Genomic DNA, 16,659 nt, shown 5'->3' on the forward strand with positions numbered 1-16,659 from the left:
GGCAAAACATCACACTACTAAATAACAAAGAGATCACTGAAGAAATCAAAGAGGAAATCAAAAAATATCTAGAGACAAATGACAATGAAAACGTGATGATCCAAAACCTATGGGATGCAGCAAAAGTAGTTCTAAGAGAGAAGTTTATAGCTATACAATACTACCTCAAGAAACAAGAAAACTCTCCAATAAACAATCTAACATTACACCTAAAGGAACTAGATAAAGAAGAACAAACAAAGACCAAAGTTAGAAGAAGGAAAGAAATCATAAAGATCAAAGCAGAAATAAACGAAATAGAAACAAAGAAAAAAATAACAAAGATCAATAACACTAAAAGCTGGTTCTTTGAGAAGATAAACAAAATTGATAAACCATTAGCCAGAATCATCAAGAAAAAGAGGGAGAGCACTCCAGGCAATAAAATTAGAAATGAAAAGGAGAAGTTACAACAGACATTGCAGAAATACAAAGCATCCTAAGAGACTACTACAAGCAACTCTATGCCAATAAAATGGACAACCTGGGAGAAATGGACAAATTCTTAGAAAGATATAACCTTCCAAGACTGAACCAGGAAGAAATAGAAAATATGAAAAGACCAATCACAAGTAATAAAATTGAAACTGGGATTAAAAATCTTCCAACAAAGGAAAGTCCAGCAACAGATGGCTTCACAGGTGAATTCTATCAAACAATTAGAGAAGAGCTTGCACCCATGCTTCTCAAACTCTTCCAAAAAATTGCAGAGGAAGGAAAACTCCCAACCTCATTCTATGAGGCCACCATAACCCTGATACCAAAACCAGACAAAGATACTACAAAAGAAGAAAATTGCAGACCAATATCACTGATGAACATACATGCAAAAATCCTCAACAAAATACTAGCAAACAGAATCCAACAATGCACTAAAAGAATGATACACCATGATAAAGTGGGATTTATCCCAGAGATACAAAGATTCTTCAGTATACGCAAATCAATCAATGTGATACACCATATTAACAAATTGAAGAATAAAAACCATATGATCATCTCAATAGATGCAGAAAAAACTTTTGATTAAATTCAACACCCATTTATGGTGAAAACTCTCCATAAAGTGGGCAAAGAGGTAACCTACTTCAACATTATAAAGTCCATATACAGCAAACCCACAGCAAACATCATTCTCAATGGTGAAACACTGAAAGCGTTTCCTCTAAGATCAGGAACAAGACAAGGATGTCCCCTCTCACCACTGTTATTCAACATAGTTTTGGAAGTCCTAGCCACAGTAATCAGAAGAAAAGAAATAACAGGAATACAAATTGGAAAAGAAGAAGTAAAACTGTCACTGTTTGCAGATGACATGATACTATACATAGAGAATCCTAAAGATGCTAACAGAAAACTACTAGAGCTAATGAATGAATTTGGTAAAGTAGCAGGATACAAAATCAATGCACAGAAATCTCTTGCATTCCTATACACTAATGATGAAAAATCTGAAAGAGAAATTAAGGAAACACTCCCTTTTACCACTGCAACAAAAAGAATAAAATACCTAGGAATAAACCTACCTATGGAGACAAAAGACCTGTATGCAGAAAACTATAAGATACTGATGAAAGAAATTAAAAATGATACCAACAGATGGAGAGATATACCATGTTCTTGGAATGGAAGAATCAATATTGTGAAAATGACTCTACTACCCAAAGCAATCTACAGATTCAGTGCAATCCCTATCAAATTACCAATGGCATTTTTTACTGAAGTAGAACAAAATATCTTAAAATTTGTTTGGAGACACAAAAGATCCTGAATAGCCAAAGCAGTCTTGAGGGAAAAAAATGGAGCTGGAGGAATCAGAGTCCCTGACTTCAGAGTATGCTACAAAGCTACAGTAATCAAGACATTATGGTACTGGCACAAAAACAGAAATATAGATCAATGGAACAGGATAGAAAGCCCAGAGATAAACCCACGCACCTGTGGTTAACTAATCTATGACAAAGGAGGCAAGGGTATACAATGGAGAAAAGACAGTCTCTTCAATAAGTGGTGCTGGGAAAACTGGACAGCTACATGTAAAAGAATGAAATTAGAACACTCCCTAACACCGTATACAAAAGTAAACTGAAAATGGATTAGAGACCTAAGTGTAAGACTGGGCACTGTAAAACTCTTAGAGGAAAACATAGGAAGAACACTCTTTGACGTAAATCCCAGCAAGATATTTTTTGATCCACCTCCTAGAATAATGGAAATAAAAACAAAATAAACAAATGGGACCTAATGAAACTTAACAGCTTTTGCACAGCAAAGGAAACCATAAACAATACGAAAAGACAACCCTCAGAATGGGAGAAAATATTTTCAAATGAATCATCGGACAAAGGATTCATCTCCAAAATATATAAACAGCTCATGCAGCTCAATATTAAAAAAACAAACAACCCAATCCAAAAATGGGCAGAAGACCTAAATAGACATTTCTCCAAAGAAGACACACAGATGGCCAAGAAGCACATGAAAAGCTGCTCAACGTCACTAATTATTAGAGAAATTCAAATGAAAACTACAATGAGGTATCACCTCACACAGGTTAGAATGGGCATCCTCAGAAAATCTACAAACAACAGTTGTTTGAGAGGGTGTGGAGAAAAGGGAACCCTCTTGCACTGTTGGTGGGAATGTAAATTGGTACAGCCACTATGGAGAACAGTATGGAGGTTCCTTTAAAAACTAAAAATAGAACTACCATATGACCCAGCAATCCCACTACTGGGCATATACCCAGAGAAAAACATAATTCAAAAAGACCCATGCACCCCAGTGTTCATTGCAGCACTGTTTACAATAGCCAGGTCTTAGAAGCAACCTAAATGCCCATCGACAGAAGAGTGGATAAAGAAGATGTGGTACGTATATACAATGTAATATTACTCAGCCATAAAAAGGAACAAAATTGGGTCATTTGTAGAGACGTGGATACATCTAGAGACTGTCATACAGAGTGAAGTAAGTCAGAAAGAGAAAAACAAATACCATATATTAACTCATATATGTGGAACCTAGAAAATGGTACAGATGAAGCAGTTTGCAGAGCAGAAATTGAGACACAGATGTAGAAAACAAACGTATGGACACCAAGGTGGGAAAGCAGTGGGGGGGTGTGGATAGTGGTGTGATGAATTGGGAGATTGGGATTAACATGTATACACTGATGTGTATAAAATGGATGACTAATCAGAAAAAAAATAGATAAATTAATAAACATTAAAAAAGAAATCAACAGCAGCAAACAATCATCATCATCATCCAAAAAATGTAAAATGCATGAACAGACATTCCATTGAAGAGGATATTCATATGACATATAAATATATGAAAAGATGTTCAGCACCATTAGCCTTTGAATAATGCAAATTAAGAGCAGGTTGATGTATCTCTACACACCTATTAAACAGCAGGAATACAAAGGGATAATGCCAGTGCTGGCAAGGATGCAGAGAAACTGAATCTTTCATACATTGTTTGTGGGAATGTACAATGGTATAGCCTCTCTGCAGAACAGTTTTTCAATTCCATGTAAAACTAATTATGCACTTACCATACAGCCCAGAAATTACACTACTGGGCATCTATTTCAGAGAAATGAAGACTTATGGTCACAGAAAAGCCTGTACACAAATTATCAAAGAAGCTTTATTTGTAATAACCAAAAGCTGCAAACAACCCAAATGTCCTTATTGGGTGAATGGTTAAATAAACTCTGGTACATTCGTACCATGAAAAACTATTCAACAATAAAAATGAACGAACTATTGATAAACTGTGTAGGTGGACATGAAAGGAATCATGTTGAGTAGAAAGAAGTCAATATCAAAAGGTACATGTAACATTTTGAAATGACAAAATTATGTAGATGAAGAGCAGATTAGTGATTGCCAGGAGTTAGTGATGGGGTTGGAGGGGGGAGTTATGTGGCTATTACTCTATAAATTTAGAGCTGGCAGCTGAGCATGTTACTTTTGACTAGACTTATCACTTTGTGCACAGGCAAGATGGATAATACGCAGCTAGACTGTTTCTCGGGTAATTAACTTTTATATCTACATCTTGTAGGGATGTATATCTGACTAGCAAAGCTAATGTTCTGTCTGCCCTATAGTTGCAAGAGATCTTGGGAAAGTGGGGGACAGGGTGTAGTTTGTTTGAAATTTTCCTTGGAAATATGAGATTAACACTGTGGGAACTATCAAATTTTAGAAGCAATATTCAAAAAGTTTGTGAAGTAACATGCACTACAAGAACTTTCCTTAAGAGGTATAAGTGTTAAAAGACCTAGCTGCCCTAAGATTTCCTCATTCAGAATCCTCACAGAAGCATAGCACATGGTCCCAGACCTCTGTACAGTGTGTGAAATAAAACTCCCTTTTAGCATTAAATAGCAGAGACAAATTCTCTTCCACCAGTGCTTAAATAAATCAAGGAAACACAGAAATCTATGTCTGAAGTTGGAGAGCAAGGCTGATTTTCCTAATTTGCTATAGTATAGAATGGAGGTTCTCAGTAGTATAAACAGTGTAAGCCTGGCTGTAGGAGGAGCACTGGACCTCCTGAAATGATAAAGAAAAAGGAAAGTTATATTTGTATATTTTTCAGGTGAGAGAACTCATAGCTTTCATCAGATTCTCAAAGGGAGATGGCTGAAAAAATAAAAAGAACTTTATTAACCACTGATCTAGAGAGAACTCTAGTGAGTTTTAAGAAGAAAAGCAATTTTTGTCCAACTCTTGTGGCTGTAAATCTCTCTACAATAAATTATTCTATGTTCTTGTCTCATTAAATGCTTTGAAGTGAAGACGATGGGTTATTTCATAATGTGATAGAATGCTTCAGGATCATCATTCTGAAAGTGGATTCTCATGTCTGCAGATGAAATAGGGGTAGGAGTTTGAGTCACTTATATACTGAGTCCAAGACATGACTTAGATGTTTTTGAATGATTTTATCACTGTGATTTACTTTATTTCATTTTTGCCCATCTTAAGTGGTGAATCTTGAGAAGTTCTGGGTAATTCGTTGCTTTGGTTAATAACGTATATAGTATTTAAAGTTTACCTTCATGAGCTTCCCTGGTGGTGCAGTGGTTAGGAGTCTGCCTGCCAATGCAAGGCACACGGGTTTGAGCCCTGGTCCGGGAGGATCCCACATGCCACAGAGCAACAAAGCCCGTGCGCCACAACTACTGAGGCTGCAGTCTAGATCCCGCGTGCCACAACTACTGAAGCCCACAGGCCTAGAGCCCATGCTCCACAACAAGAGAAGCCACCACAATGAGAAGCACACACACCACAATGAACAGTAGCCCCTGCTCGCCACAACTAGAGAAAACCTGCGCACAGCAACGAAGACCCAACAGAGCCAAAAATAAATAAATAAATAAAATAAAGTTTACCTTAGCACATCTCTACTTAGTGTGTATTTTAGGCAAACAACAATTTTAATGAATAGGTAAAGAGGAAACATTTTATTTGATGGAAGACTGTCTATGGAATACTCCATTAATATTTCTTATTTAACATACACATATAGTAAGGTTCATTTATCCAGACATTTAAAAAATAAATCTATACTGAATTCCTAATATTTTCTCAGCACTTTACTAGATTCTACAAAAGAATAGAAAATTATTAAATTTAAAATATACAGAATAATCCCTTTCTTAGTCAAGATTAGTATTTATCTGTTATATCATCCACATAATAATATATAGCATGATATAGCATTTGTAAAATGCATGTCAATTACTTCAGTATAAAACAGATTGGGATAAGTATTATAATAAAATAAAATGTAATGAAATGCTGTACATGGTCAAACGAGGGCAGCATCTTATCCAGGTGTGGTAACCACTGAAGGCTTCATGAAAAAGGTGGCCTTTGGAAGGAATGACAGCAGAGGATTTTGCATCTATTACACACAACTAAGAAAGCCAAATAACACAAGGTTGATACCTCAAAAGTTCCTTTATCAACATAAAAATTATTGTTTGTGGTATTAAGACAGTTATATTTGATGGCTGTGTAACAATACAGTTTCAGACCAGTTTGTTTGCAAAGACTGCCCTAGCAGTCTCCATTTAATGCTATGATTATCTACTTAAGGAATCATCCGGGCAGCCTGTCCTTATTAATACAGAAAGAGTTCAGTATGCAGGAAATAAGTCTAAGAATTTTCTCTATCAAATGTAACTCCATCAAAAGAGCTCTACTTTGCAAAGACAGGTAACTGTTACCCATAATTACATTGGTTAATAGTAATTCTTAGTCCATGGAACATTTTCAGCATCGGTTCTGCATTGTCCTCTTTCATTTAGTTGTTTTTAATAATGTACTAAATCCAAGTTTAGGCTAGGACCCCCCAAATTCCCCTTAAGTATTCTTAGTCACCGTTTATAAATAAGGAAATTGAAGGTTATAAAGGTTAAGTAGCTCCCCAGTATCTAACAGCTAGAAAATATTGGAGCTGGGATTTGAACCCAGGCTTCCTGCCTACAGAGTTAGTGCCCTGTTAAGTGAAAATCTTGTTTGAGCTGAAGTCACTGTATTTCCTCTTCCAGATTCTTTTACTTTAAGCCTGACTGAGGAATCAACACATTTTTCCTCTCTCCTTTGAACGTAATTTCAATCATCGGCCAACTCTTGCCTCTATTTCTGCCTGTTCTCCCCTTTCCGCTTTTTCCCTCCTGTGTATAAAACTCCCCATGCTTTCTCAGGTTAAAACCCAGATTTATTTCAACTTTGAAGGAGCTTAGTGATGTTTTAAACTGTGCACTAAAGTAGAATTTCTGCCATTTTTTAAGTAGATTGAACCATCATATAAGGTCCCTCAAAACCATATCAAGACCCTTCTGACCTATGTCTGAAAGTTAGAGAAGATAACATCACATGGAGCTTTTTAGTTCCTTAGTCAGTGAAACTTGCATTCCAAGAGTCTTTAAAGTCCTAAGCAAGTAAAGCAAGTAAAACAAAAACAGAAGTTATTGGGCTTCCCTGATGGCGCAGTGGTTGAGAGTCCGCCTGCCGATGCAGGGGACACAGGTTCGTGCCCCGGTCCGGGAAGATCCCACATGCCGCGGAGTAGCTGGGCCCGTGAGCCATGGCTGCTAAGCCTGCTTGTCCAGAGCCTGTGCTCCGCAACGGGAGAGGCCACAAGAGTGAGAGGCCCACGTACTGCAAAAACAAACAAACAAACAAACAAAAAACAAGTTATAAAGAAGTTGCCATTTTAGGGAAAGTTCACATACCAAAGGACCTCTGGGCTTATCTAAAACCATACATCCCACACTGGATGTAGTGCCATCCCAACTCCAACACTCTTTTTTTTTTTCTTCCCGAAACTGTTGTCCCCAATACTGATTCTCAAACCTGGGAATCTTGTGAAAGTGCTGTTTTATTTCAGTAGATCCAGGGTGAGGACTCAGATTATAAATTTCTAAAAACTTCCAAGTGATACTGATGTGGGTACAAGGCTGTTAAGGAGAGAATGCCAAATGCTAGTCAGCGGGTGGTGCTGAGTGGGTACCATCAATCATATGTATTGATATTGAGAGTACTAAAATCTCTTTAATGATTCTGCCTCAGTAGGTAGACCTGACTTGGGACTTGAGAATCTGTACTTTTTTTTTTTTTTTTTAACATCTTTATTGGGGTATAATTGCTTTACAATGGTGTGTTAGTTTCTGCTTTATAACAAAGTGAATCAGTTATACATATACGTATGTTCCCATATCGCTTCCCTCTTGCGTCTCCCTCCCTCCCACCCTTCCTATCCCACCCCTCCAGGCTGTCACAAAGCACCGAGCCAATATCCCTGTGCCATGCGGCTGCTTCCCACTAGCTATCTACCTTACTACGTTTGTTAGTGTGTATATGTCCATGACTCTCTCTCGCACTGTCACAGCTCACCCTTCCCCCTCCCCATAACCTCAAGTCCGTTCTCTAGGAGGTCTGTGTCTTTATTCCTGCCTTACCCCTAGGTTCTTCATGACATTTTTTTTTTCTTAAATTCCATATATATGTGTTAGCATACGGTATTTGTCTTTTTCTTTCTGACTTACTTCACTCTGTATGACAGACTCTAGGTCTATCCACCTCATTACAAATAGCTCAATTTCGTTTCTTTTTATGGCTGAGTAATATTCCATTGTATATATGTGCCACATCTTCTTTATCCATTCATCCGATGAAGACCTAAATAGACATTTCTCCAAAGAAGATATACAGACTGCCAACAAACACATGAAAGAATGCGCAACATCATTAATCATTAGAGAAATGCAAATCAAAACTACAATGAGATATCATCTCACACCAGTCAGAATGGCCATCATCAAAAAATCTAGAAACAATAAATGCTGGAGAGGGTGTGGAGAAAAGGGAACACTCTTGCACTGCTGGTGGGAATGTGAATTGGTTCAGCCACTATGGAGAACAGTATGGAGGTTCCTTAAAAAACTAAAAATAGAACTACCATATGACCCAGCAATCCCACTACTGGGCATATACCCTGAGAAAACCGAAATTCAAAAAGAGTCATGTACCAAAATGTTCATTGCAGCTCTATTTACAATAGCCCGGAGAGAATCTGTACTTTTTAAATTTAGGTAAGAGGAACTTCATTGCATAGATAAGGATTTCATAGAAGTGATGGGAAGGCTGCTAGTCCGTTAACTCTGAAAGGTTGGGAAGAAGCTGCTTCTGGAGTGGTGTAGTGAAGTCTGGTATGCATATAGCTACCGTGCCTCCAACCATCTTCATTTTAATTACAAGGAAAGAACATCCTTGGTCTTGTCTATATATCATTTATTCTTTTGATATACAGATTAAAGAAGGACTGCTGATTAATTGGTCCTACCAGACTGTATCCAATGAGAAAGAGATAGTTCTGTAGTACTAGTTGGGGTGTTAGAACCAAACGCTAATGGTCAGTGGGCATGGTTCATATCTTAAAGCTGGAACTTAAATAATTTGTAGTCCTGATAAATATGACATATGGATTTTAACAGGAAAAGTCCAGATTTGGGACTCACTCTTCGTACCACAGCTAAGTGAAAAGAAGCCATTCATTATTTTCTGTATAAAGAATTATCTGACACATTGAATGCTACTCTTCTTATCTTCCCATGCATTCTTTTCTAGATAAGAATGTACTTCTGTTGCAGGGTGAAGAGCTGCTACTCTGGGTTTTTCATTGAATGGCACTATACTTTTGCTCCAAACAAGATCAGACTTTTTTCTTATTGCAGTTCCATCTGGGGAATATTGATGTTTGGATATGATTTTTATAGAAATCAAACCTCTTTTGACTACAGATGTCACCTAATCCTGTTTCCAAACAGGAGTCTGTTAATTTTCAATTCTGAGAAATTGGTTCTTAATAAAATGACTGCCCTGCCCTGCTATGCATGGTAACATTTTACTAGTTAAAAAATATGCATTGATAATTGACAAATGAAATACTTTTTCTTAAAATAATGTTTGCTTGTAAAATTATTTTTCTCAAATTAAGGCCTGTAGATATAATTTCAGGGACACAAAAGGCTCAAGGTTAAAAAACAAAAAGACAGATGTTGTGTAATGTATTGCCCAAAAGAAGTGAATTATAAAGGCAGAATCCTAAAATTAGTGCTACTTAGAATTTTGTAAGGAGTGCTCACATGTTTTCTGCCATCCCTTCCTTCCCTTGAATCCCAGAAACTTGACTTTAAAATAAGGTAATGTGACAGCTAAATATATATATATATATATATATATATACACACATACATACATACATACATACATACATACATACATATACACCAGTGTCCATTCTCCTGGTCTTCCATTTGGTAATAGAACATCTAAGTTTTAGCTGGGCTTATATAGCTTAACTAGAGACTATAATTATTAGCCTCCTATCCTCCATTGCAATTGGGCATTACCACATATTAAGTTTTGGCAGCTAGAATTGATCAGATATGATTGGTACAACCTCTGAGTCATACTGTTAATCGTACCATTAACAGAATGCTACTGGTCTTCCATTTCCTGTCTCCCCTTGCCAATGGGTGGTGTGTAACTAGGTGATGCTGGCCGTCTTCAACTGTGCAATCAGTAGAAATACTCTAGGTGATAAAAGAGGAAAAATTGGATCCCTAGAAGGGAGGAAGGGAGGTAGGAAGGAAGGAATTTAAATTTAATAAGTAGGCTGGTGGATAAAGGTATATTAAGACTGATTTACTTAAGAGTATTAATGATAGATCTGTAGAAGAGCCTGACATTTCATTAGGAATTTTACTGAGCTTGACAATAAGACCTGGATGGCCTTTTCTACTCACAATGTGTCATTATTATATGACTATAATAAAGGCAAAGTAACTCATTTAAAACAAATAAATCATTATGTTTGGTAATCAAATTGTGGCTAGGATTCTCATTAAGTGATAGTATCTAAGTGATCAGACCTAGAGGAGACATCCTGATCCTTTTACAGATGGGAAGTCCTAGGCTTACAGAAGTAAGGCTCTTTTCACGAGCGTTTGATTTCTCCCTGTAAACACTTCATTTCAAATTGGCATTAGCTATTACCCACAGAAACTATGCTTACAGTTTCTTTTACGCATTATCCAAGTGTAGTTACTTGAGTTTACACTATGAGTTTTGGTTCTCCAGCTAAAGTTGTGAGTTGTGATACTGAGCACATCTTTGCATTTAACCTGTATTCACTTGGTGGGAGCATTTGTCACCCACTGACACCTGGGAAATTATTTTTTCAGTCTAACCCCTCAAAAATATTTCAGGGCTGTGAAGAGATTGTAATATTCAGCTCACTTGTGGAAACCTAAAGAAAAAGGCATATTATATGTTTTACTAGGATACATTGTTTTAAAATGTTTATTAAGACACTTTGAGGAGCAACTTATTTTCCAAATAACAGTGGTAAAATGTGTTCCCTTAGGAGCAAAGCACTTAAAGAAACTTACAGAATATTATGTTCCCTTTTCTCACCATACAAATAAGTACTTAAGATATGCTGGCATATTTTACGTATTTTTTAAAATATGATTGGAATTCCACCATAAATAGATTTGTATCTGTTCTGTCACACTTAATGTAACATAATTTTTTTCTCTAATCAAATATTCTTGGTAAACACCTGTTTTTTGTATCATCTGAACCCTCCTCTTTAGTTTGCTAATATTTTCTATATTTTTGAGGGGGTGGGCATCACTAAAGATTTATATTACCGACAGAATATTAAAATCAATTGATTATGTTTTCTTTCTGTGCTTAGTGATAAGAAAAATCATCTTTATCCTAGTTATCTGTTATTCACCTACATTTTCTTAGTTACTTTTTGTGACAAACTGAACTTTTACAAAGTAAACACAATATTGGTGAAGAGGAAAATAAAGTTTTTATGTTCCTTGAGAGAATTTAAATTATCAAGAAGCCATATCTGTCACTAAAATATGACTAAATTGACAGAATTGCTTATTCAATTCATTGCCAGTTAATCAGAGGTTTTGACATGAGTATCTGGGTCAATCAAATGTCCTTGTTAACATAAGTAACACAAGCTCAGTCTACTTCCTTTCCTCCCCATCTTCCACAAACGGCTATAAGTTGTAATCTTTCTAAAACCCCAAATGTTTAATTTTCGTTAACAATGAATTCCTTGAAAATTTAAGCCTTTTGCAGGGTCTTGAGTTCATCATTTTGAAGATCAATTTTCATTAGGATAGATTCAACTGCTACAGTTCAAGGAGACTGAGCTGAATATTGATTCTAGTAAATTCAGCACCTCAGTTTATGGGAAATTCTTTTTTTTTTTTTTTTTTTGGTGGTTGATACATATCTTAAATTTTTTTTAATATTCATTTATTTTAGGCAATTCTTTACATCAGTTCTTTTATCTGGAAAACAGAGATAATCATACTCTCTACCTCATGGGTTTAATATGAGGACAGAAAGGGTGTATGTGTGGAAGTGCTTAGAAAAGACCCAAGGCAAGGTCAGCATTATTCATGTTAGCTCTTTTCACAATCATTATTTAGTTTTCTTGTTTTTATGTAATTTAAAATTGGGAAAAAGGTTACATCTTAGATGATTTTCCATGTATAACTGTTAATAATGAATCAGTGAGAGGTGTTAGGGTCATGCTGCTAGGGTAGGTTCTTAATTAATGGTCCTAATTTACTTATTCCTAGTTTGTAAAGTTTTACTGGTCCTCCACCTCCCTTTTTTATCCTTTCACAGGATGTTCGATTTTTAAGTGTTATCATGAGACAGGGAAGGTAAGGCTTTGCATTTGATAATTGTTCTTTACTGCTCATAAAATTAGTTCCTCCAAACAGCACACTTGATGGTGCTATCCCTGGGGCTTCAGCATAATCACTATTATCACTGCCTGTATGTGCTGTGTGTACAAAACTCAGTTCATAAGAAGATCCTGTGACTGGGAAACCCCTTCAGTGAAACAATATGCTGCATTTATTCATTCATCTTTCTTGCTCAAGGCCACTTCCAACGATTACAAGTGAACCACCAGAATCATTGGCACTCTACCAACCTATTCCTCCCACAGGATTCCTCATCTGTGGAAGTTACTTAGACAAAACCAAACAAAGCAACAAAACAAAACTGAGCATCATTTTTGACACTTCTCTTTCTCTCATACCCTACAGTGGGTCCATCAAGCAATCCTGTTTCACCTTCAACACTGCTGTGTTGGTCTAGCCACCATTCTTTCTCTGGATTGTTATGGTAACATCCTAATTGGTCTTTTGGAATCCACCTCATCCCTCCTTAACATAGGAATCAGAGGAATTTTATTGAACTTTAAGTTATATATGTCATTCTTCCCCTCAAAACTCTGTAGTGGCCTCTCATATCATTCAGAGTAAAGGTCAAAATACTTGCAAAATCTGATAAGGACCTTTGTGATTGACTCCTAGATTACAGTTCTGTGCTTGTCTCATTCTGCTTTATTCTGGAAACTAAAATTGCTTTTGTGTTTTAAAAATCAAACTTCCTTTGAAATTAATTTACGTTTTGATTATAGCTATATATATGTACGCATCTATACATGTTTTACATGTATACATTAGGTAAATGGCATATATACATTACATATGTTATCCATAGATGATTTTTTTTTTTTTTTTTTTTTTTTGCGGTCCGCGGGCCTCTCGCTGTTGTGGCCTCTCCCGTTGCGGAGCACAGGCTCCGGACGCGCAGGCTCAGCGGCCATGGCTCACGGGCCCAGCCGCTCCGCGGCATGTGGGATCTTCCCGGACCGGGGCACGAACCCATGTCCCCTGCATCAGCAGGCGGACTCTCAACCACTGCGCCACCAGGGAAGCCCCATAGATGATTTCATAGATTATTTTTTATTGATTCTCAATCATGTTTTTGACTCTGGTTCCTTTGCATTCCTGAGAATTCCTGTCTTTGCTCTCCTTTGACTGATTCCAGTGCTTTAAATTTGATCTACCTGATCCCTGGTCAGTATTCCTGAGTGAAAAGCAAACTGCTGTGGCAAGAACTGTTTTGACTTTGCAGTCAGAAGAACCTAAGTTTGGATATTTACTCTTCAACATACCAATTTTAGACAAGTTATTTCATTTTACTTTATTCCGAAGAGATTTTGTGCCCTGTTTTGATTTAAGTCCAACAGTGGCGCAGTGGAGTAGATCAGATTGTTTAGTTTCGTTTATGCCATTGTTAACATATTAATTCTTGAGACTTTACTCTCTTTTTTTAATAGTTTGACCTTAAATTATAGGGCTTTTCTGCTTAATAGCATCTTGCTTTATTTTATATTGATTTTCTTTATAATTTTCTGTTCTGATTTTTTGGTAAATGATTTTGAGTAAACCTGCAGGGCTGTATGTGTGCTTCTGGGCACTGCCCTCACATGGAAACATGAGCTGCAGCTACTGACCTCCTGAAAATGCCTGTGGATACCCTCTGCTCATGGATTGGTTGTGGTTGAGAAGAGTTTTATGGATAGCCCTGATGCTAACTTGATGAAAAAAAAAAAACAAACTAGCAACAGCTGTTCTAACATGCTTTTTACTAGCTGCCTTGATGTTATAGCTGTTTCAAACATTGTCACAGTGAGTTACATTTGCTAACATTTCTCCTTTCTTTTTTGTGCTCAGATGATCATTAATCATGTATTGTTAGAAAGGAGAGAAACATACAGTTGTCCTAACACCAAGTTTGAGAGAAAAGTGGAATCTATTTTCATTAACTCTGGCCTTAGATTTCTCATTTCAAATAACCTGAGCTAGAAGGGATGCTTTTAAAATGTCAAGATATCCATCGGATCTTAAGCACAAGGTTAAGAGTCTAACTCAAGAGCCTAACCCTGTTAGTATTGTAGAGATTCCCTTTAGCTGTCAAACCAAGAGCTTGAGAAGAAAACCCATTAAACTCAGACTCAGCAGAAGTCAAAATGACAAGACTAGATGCTGTGTTCCATGTGTGTACATATTAATCTTCTAATCGGCCGAGTTGTGCTTTTTGAGTTTAGTTTCCAGTAGTGAGTGATGAGGGTACACTTATTCATCTTCAGAAATTCACATGATCTTGATGCTGCCCAGTGGTTTCTATATTCAGAATAACTGGGATTGGGGTCCATGACAGAGAAACCAAAAGAAATTATCAGACGTAGTGAAAATCAAAAACCCCAACCTTGGACTCCTGGACATTTTGTTTACTCACTTGAACTGAATATTCACTTACATTTTGATAGATACCATTTTGGAATGGAGAAGGACATAATGCTCTGTAAACTATTATGGAGTCAAAACAATTTGGAATGCTGTGATTTGCACAAATAAAGTATTTAATCTGTTTGTGTTAGTTTATACCTAACTTTCTCATTTAAAAGGTGGGAATAGTATTCTCTATCCCACTTTTCTCACTGGCTTAATTTTAAGGGTCAAATAAAGTGTGGATGTGAAAGCACATGTTGATTAAAGTAATAAAAATGTTATGTTGTTAACAGAATGGAAGAATAAATATGCCTATTATACTAACCTTGATTCTAGATTCTAGAAGCAAATTCTAAATACCATAGAGGTTTGAAGGTTTAATATGTTTGGGATCATTTGACATGAATAATCATGTCATATTTTTGAGTAATTGGCAGAGAAAAATTAAACATTTTCAATGCTAACCCCAAAAGTAGTGCTAAATTTAAGTTATTTTAATTTCTAGCATAATGCACTTTCCACAGTACTCTTTTTTTATAAATGATAGCTTCTAAATTTTGATTCTGAACCATAAATCTGGTACAAACATGGTGACACATGGGTAGTATGCATAATTTTTAATGATAAAACTTTAGGAAATAGGGTGACATTATTTTTTTAACTTTTTTACTATTAATATTTTTATCTTTTATTCTTAAATTTAATTTTTTTATTTTTTATTGAAGTATAGTTAATTTATAATATTATATTAGTTTCATATGTACTTATAATGATTCAATATTTTTATAGGTTATACTCTATTTAAAGTTATTATAAGTTAATGACTGTATTTTTCTGTGCTATATAATATATCCTGTAGCTTATTTATTTTATATGTAGTAGTTTGTACCTCTAAATTCCTTATACCTATCTTGACATAGTAATTTGTACCTCTAAATTCCCTATACCTATCTTGCCCCTCCTCCTTTCCCTCTCCCCACTAGTAACCTACTAGTTTGTTCTCTATATCTGTGAATCTGTTTCTGTTATATTCACTAGTTTATTTTTTAGATCCCACGTATAAGTAATAACATACTGTATTTTTCTTTCTCTGTCTGACTTATTTCACTAAGCATAATACCCTCTAGGTCCATCCATGTTGTTCAAATGGCAGAATTTCATTCTTTTTTATGGCTGAGTAGTATTCATTCCATTGTATATGTTTACAATATCTGTTTTATCCATTTCTCTGTTGATGGACACTTAGGTTGCTTCCATGTACTATTAATATTTTTAGTATTTTTAACTTTTTTTTTTTTTTACTATTTTTACTATTAATATTATATCTCGTCACATAAAAGTAACCTCAGATCTTCAGATATGTTGGGAATATTCTTTCTCCTCTTTGTTACTGCTTTTTGTCTTATTCTGACTTCATTTTGCTGAAAATTGGTAAAAAGTTAGTAATGTTTATTTTTATGCCTGGAAGTTTATTAATTAATCTCTACCAGTATCTGATATTTACAGCATAAAAAAGCATGTAGTTTATGTGACTAAGAGGAAAATAAAAATAATAAATGTCAAAATTGTGTAGAGAGCTTTGCATCTCACAGATCACTTCCATGAGCTTATTTCATTTAACTCCTCTAAACCATGTGAGATATAATTTATTAACCCCTATTTTATCAATTAAAAATTTGAGACGTAGAATTTAAGTGACTTAGCACAAATCTCACTACTAAGTGACAGTAACTTGAAATCACATCTTGTGACTCTGAAGCCTGAGTATTTTCTAGGAATACAGGGTGCTACTCTGTCAGTATATGATCAGGATGTCATTTCCCTCCTCTACTTGTACAGTTGCTTGTTTAATTTAGATTTAGGACTTTGAGATTAGGGAGACATGAACAAATACA

General features: G+C 35.8%; 1 protein-coding gene across 1 annotated transcript in view; it reads left to right on the top strand.

The window, feature by feature from the left end:
* LOC307190377 (uncharacterized protein) overlaps positions 1-16,659 on the top strand; it is a gene marked incomplete at both ends in the record, with an annotated part of 73,388 nt that overhangs the window by 54,042 nt on the left and 2,687 nt on the right. The gene's annotated exons all lie outside the window — the stretch shown is intronic.

Source organism: Stenella coeruleoalba (assembly GCF_951394435.1).
Source record: "Stenella coeruleoalba genome assembly, chromosome: 8".
NCBI lineage: Eukaryota > Metazoa > Chordata > Mammalia > Artiodactyla > Delphinidae > Stenella > Stenella coeruleoalba.